This window comes from Callospermophilus lateralis, chromosome 3, assembly GCF_048772815.1.
Source record: "Callospermophilus lateralis isolate mCalLat2 chromosome 3, mCalLat2.hap1, whole genome shotgun sequence".
Classification (NCBI taxonomy): domain Eukaryota; kingdom Metazoa; phylum Chordata; class Mammalia; order Rodentia; family Sciuridae; genus Callospermophilus; species Callospermophilus lateralis.
In genome coordinates this window covers 58,203,430-58,209,429 of record NC_135307.1, presented here as the reverse complement: position 1 = coordinate 58,209,429, position 6,000 = coordinate 58,203,430, and the positions used below count along the sequence as shown (strand labels likewise).

The following is a 6,000-nucleotide window of genomic DNA, read 5'->3' as shown; positions in this document are numbered from 1 at the left end:
TCCCAAGAAAGATGTATTTTCTCTGTCTCGGTGTGGTTATTTGTGCCACCCCGAATTCACCTGGAGTGACCTTGAAAGACTTAGTCACGTGTCACGGCAAATGCTTAGATGGCTGGTTAGATGAGAATTTTAAGAAAATTAAAAGTGCTGCTAAAGCATACTGTCAAAACTCAGGCTCTTGGACTCTTGAGAATGCAGTCTCTGACCCTGACAATCAGGTTGGGAGAGGGGAGGAATGCAGGAAAAGAAACAACCCAGACCTATTGGGTTTTAGGTGCTCACTGGACAGAAAAGGGTGAGCACTGTGCGTTTAAGTTGTTCAAACTGTATACATTCCAAAGAAAAGACTGGCTCTGAATCAGTTCCTCAAGATAATCTCTAATTCCTCCCTGATAGGAATATACACCTGCGGCCATGGATCACTACAGAGCATTTATGTTAACACTATGATTTATGGTGGGGACCCTGAGCCATGTATAGCATTAGTTTTACCTTTGGAGGGGATGGAAACTGAGATGCTGACGTCAGTCACATCAGCGCTGCATACCTACAGGACCACTCTTCCCCATCACCTCAATTATCCCTGGACACCACAGTTCCCTTGTTGCCAGTATTTTGTGCATGTTGTCACACCTTATAGCTGGGAGAATTTATCCCTGCTTGTATGATTCTATAGGGAGAAAACAGAAAGCTCAGATCTGGTCCGATGACTCTGCTATTCATCTTTTTCCTTTGCTGATTTTAATGTGTAATATTTTATGTAATAAATCATAATTGTGATTATAACAGCTTTTCAGAATTTTGTAGGTTCTTTCAGCAACACATTGAACCTGAGGGTAGTCTTGGGGATTCCTGATTCTGTGGTCCTCAGCAGGGAACACTGAGAGGGAGCCAGGAGTCCTTGATTCCACCCTGCCCTCTCTCATGAGTAGAACTCTGTGACACAGGCCATCTGCTCCTTTTGCTAGAATCCTCCTTTATCTGTATAAAGTTCACCTATAATTTTCTACTTTAATCACAAATCTAATATTCTCTATTTCTTTTTTTTTTTTAGATTTTTTTAAGAGAGAGAGAGAAAGAGAGAGAGAGAATTTTTTTTAATATTTATTTTTTAGTTCTTGGCAGACACAACATCTTTCTTTGTATGTGGTGCTGAGGATCGAACCTGGGCCGCACGCATGCCAGGTGAGTGCGCTACCGCTTGAGCCACATCCCCAGCCCTAATATTCTCCATTTCTAAATATGCAATTATTTACCTTTTATGTTCCTATCAAGGACTCCAAAGAGAGGAACTCTCAAGGCCTGGACCTTTGAAAGTACAGAGATATGTGATAAGAGTTTATTTAGTGTCAGTCACATTTCTGCTTTTGTTTTTGCTTTTCTCCCTCCTATCATCTGCCATTCAAAGGTAGTACTAGTTAAGTAATTAGCAAAGTACCTTGCTCCCTCTATAACTATACAGAGTTTGGCATGGTGAACAATGGAGATATTTACATGAGGTCATAATGAAGCCAGATTTCAAATTAGGTAGTCAGTGTAGTCAGGTAAATCGGGTCTAATATCGAGTGAAATCTAAAATGGAGGCCATGTTGAGAATGAATTTCCGGAAAAGTTGAGCAACTCTCGGAATGTTAATGAAGCCCAGGAAACAGCCCCCAACAGATTTGAAGATAGCCCATCCCAAGGAAATGTTAATGAACAGCAAACTTGACTTGGAAGTGCCCAGATTACTTCTTTGGCCCACCTGTGTCCCAACCCTTTGGGCCTTTCCACCTACATTCCATCACCAAAAACTATAAAAAGGGGAACACATTCGCCCTTCAACTGATTCCACCTCTTGGGTCCCCTTCTTCCTCCGGGAGAAGTCTTTTCTGCTGTCCTTTAATAAACTTCTAATTTTCCACTCTGACCTTGCCTCGGCATGCTTCTCGGGTGTTATTCTTCAACATTGGGGAAGCAAGCACTCGTCACCGTTCAACAGCGGTAACAATAATTTTATTCTTTAGTGTCATTATTAGGTGTCACAAATTTTAAAATATTATTTTGCCCACATATGAACACTGTGAAGATTTCAAGAGATTAGAAAATAGTTTCTAGCACAACTTTCAGGAATTTCAAAAACATATTTATTAGAATTACCACACTTGATGGGTGGTAAATAATCTCAGAATGGGGTATGCATTTTCTAGGTTTCTTTGTTAACTGATTTTTACAGTTAATGCTGAAGTACAGGCAGGTGCTTGCATGTGACAGATTCATTGTAAGACTTATTAATAATTATTACCTTGTCACTATAGAGGCTTTTCAGTCTCACAGAGCAGAGACAGTTTCTACCCCAAGGGGTAAAAAGCAATATACTAATAACACAACTATTAAACAAAATCAGTTGTGTGAAAGAATAGTGAGAATGAGCATAGCCATCAGAATTTAATTAAGGCTGCTAATTTTACCCATTGTTCGTTTGTCTTTATTTCTTTCTATTTTTTCTCCCCCCCCTCCCCTCAACCAGGGTTTGAACCCGGGATGCTTAACAACTAAGCCACATTCCCTTTTTATTTTCTATTTTGAAGCAGGCCTCACTAAATTGCTGAGGTCAACTTTGAACTTCTGATCCTCCTGCCTCAGCCTCCCAAACCACAGGGATTATAGGCATGCACCAGTGCTCCTGATTGGTTCTTGTTTTAATAAAGTCATACATTTAAAAAACTAGGAGCTTCAAATAGTTTCTTTTTTGAGTAATGAAAATATAGTAGACTATTTTCAACTTTTTTTTTCTTTTTTTTTTTTTTTTTTGTAATTTCCAGTGAGATTTGTAATGGTTTGGTTTAACTCTATGGGCAATTTCAGTCAGCATTAACATTTTCAATTCTAAGCCTATAAGCCTAAAAGCACAAATTTAATTAAAGCCTTTGCATTGTGCAAAAATATGTCATTTTGCTTCTAAATATATCTTTTTTATCTTTTGGGGAACTTTATGTTAGATAAGAGGAAAGGCAGCTAAGTGCCTCTTTTGTTTTCCAAATACAGCCAGGAACACAAGTAGTCATTAACAGCATATTAACCATTCCTCAGGAGAATCAGTTACAAGAAAAAATGTGAAGTAGGAAACTGTAATTTATGATAATGGAGATTTTGCTGATTTAAAGTAAGCAACAATAAACATCATATATAAATTTAGTTCAAGATAAATAATAATGTCAAAAATAAAGGAATGAAGGAAGGAATAAACAAAGCAATACACCATGATGAGATAGGTTTCCCCAAGCCTGGGGCATTCATTGACTGTTGAGGTTTAACCTTTGTGTTAAGGTATGACCTTCATTGTTTTAGTGTCTGGGAGGAAAACCAAACAAACAAACAAAAAACAAGACAAACACAACTTTGTCTCTCATCTCTGAAGTGAATGCCTCTGGATACCTTTATGTAATGCCATTGAATGCTGTCCCTGTTTCACACAGTTCTTGCTTGAGTCCCCTAGACACAAATTTCCCACATTTTTGGATGATGAAACATCATGGCTTTCTGAGGAAAGATGACATATTTCTACAGATGGTCATTGTGAAGGTAATGGGTGTGAGGAGTGGGGTGAAGGGGTAATGCAAGAACTGGTTGGTGGCCCCTGAGGCAGACAGATCCTTTGTGCTCACAGGGAAACTCCAGAACAAAGGCTGCCAGGGAGATTTAGAAGAATGGGAACACATGGTAGCTGTGAGGATGACCTTAGTCCTGAGCCTAAGCAACTCCATTTTAAAAAACTCCAGTTTGAAACCTGCAGTCTCACCAGGCACACACACCCACAGAGCCCTCCAGTATGGCCTCAAACAAGTTACTTCCCCTCACTCTGATAAACAGAGTGAAGCCCCTGGCAGGCTGTCCTCCCTTGGTAAGAGGAAAAGGCGAGAAGATCAGGGTGGAGACCACCAGACCAGATGTTTCTGACCCCAGGGTAAATGATGTCACTGAGAAATTCTGTGGTAGCCATAAGGATTGAAAGGGGGGTCAAAAGCCCCCAAATTTAGTTTAAATAATAAAGCTGATGGACAGGGATTCAGTCAGTCAAAACAAGGATGCACTCAAGCTGGAGAGCCTGAGGAGGACCTGACATCCCATCATGAGCCACTGTGTGATCCTCTCCATTCTCAAAACTCTACCACCTCGTCTGGACCCTGGTGAGAGCGGAAACTTTTCCCTAGGACCCTCTCCTCAACCGGCCATCCACTCCATGCCAGGAAAAGCCTGCCTTGGTTCCGAACCTGATCACCCTGGTCTGAGTGAGTGTGCATCTGCTGGACATAAAGCCTAATGCTAAAGACTTTTGAACTTAGCCTGCAGAGGGAATGTCTGTCACTAGCCTGTCATGATTAAGTGTGTTTGCAGTGCTTAGAATTCATCTAGAATTGTTTGCTGTGAATTGATTATGTCTATTGCAGTGCCTGGCATTAAGGATTGTTGTTTTCTTGATTAAGAACCCATAGAGTGAAATTGTATTGAGTAATTTGAGTGAATAAAGCATTGAAAGGGGCAGAAGTGCGTGGATATTTTTTATTTCTCCCCTCGACTGCATACTTCGCAATTTTGCCCCCTCACGACTGTAGCTGAACTGCTTTGCTGTTCCTCTTCTCAGATCTCAAAAACCTTTCTTTCTTTCATTTGCTCCAGCACACATTTTCTAGTCTTTGGTCAGGTGAATGGCATGGTTGAGGTCCTTACCTGAGACAGATGATGGCTTGCTGAACACTTGATCAAAGACTTCTTCCAGATTCTAACATAAACTCTGGTTCACAGAAGCTGATTGACAAATAAGTATACCAATACCATCTTCCAAATAATTTCTACTTGAATTAAGTCATTTAAAATTATCTTCCTGATGTTATTATGTCACTGTTCCAAAGATCACTTTTAAATTGTTTTTCACAACAATTAGGGTTGCTGTTTTCCCCTCCAAAATTCCTAAAATATTTAATTTCTTCATATATTCATTAATCCATCCATCTCCCCAAACAAAAGAATGCTGTCACAATTATTTTTACCTTCTCCTGGGCTGGTATGAGGCATGTTATAGAGAAAGAAGTAACCTTTCAAAGTGTAGGCCACAGAGCAGGCTCAGGAGCATTCTAGCCTTAGCACTTTGATAATGCATGCAAGGGGACACACAGTGATATGAGCAATTTTCAAAGACTTAGGAACTTACATATAGGAGAATGCAAATGACAAGGAAGTCAATAAATTTTCAACAGATAAACACTTTACACAATTTAAAATAACATATCTTAAAAGGGGACTCAGCAGTTCACTCTGAAATATTCAATTATTTTTGTAACTAAATGAGGTGGTTTTAAATTCAATACTTTTTTGATTATTAGGAAAATATATATTACTCATCAAGTCATATGATCAAATCATGGGATTGATAGAAATGACTGCTATTGGCCTCAGTTACTTCCAGCATTCCCACCAGTCAGCTTTTTCCCAGTTCAACTGAGTAAAAACCCTGCCTGATTTGGGACACAATTCCATCTAGTAGTGCTTCTCAAATTTTAGTTTACATAGAAACACCTGGGAATTTTTTGAAAATGCATGTTCTGATTGTGAAGATTAGGTAGTTCTGGGGTAGAGTCTGAGATTCTGCATTTATAACAAACTCCTAAATATTCCTGGTGATGCTGATTCTCAGAATTAAAAAAAAAAAAATAGCACAGATGACTCTTTTTCTTTCTGCCATAGATTCTGATTTAATTGGTATCGAATGGGATCTAGACATTTGGAGTTTTAAATTCCCTTCAGGGCAAAGTTTGAGAATCACTTTAGAGCAAGACATTTCAAAATTTCCTGATCAGAAGACTCACTTGGAGTACTTGCTTAAAAAATAAAAAATTCCAAGCCCCACCCCAGATTCACTGGATCTTAATTTTCAGAAGATACATGGAAAGCTGTTAATGGATGATTTCTCACATTAGGAGAATTGAATAACAGAGACCACGAATATGATGACTGCTCACC

The 6,000-nt window shown here is 39.2% G+C and overlaps 1 pseudogene; it reads left to right on the top strand.

Moving 5' to 3' along the window:
* The first annotated feature begins 4,111 nt into the window (after positions 1–4,111).
* The window catches only part of LOC143394640 (uncharacterized), a 44,129-nt pseudogene continuing 42,240 nt past the window's right edge, over positions 4,112–6,000 (top strand).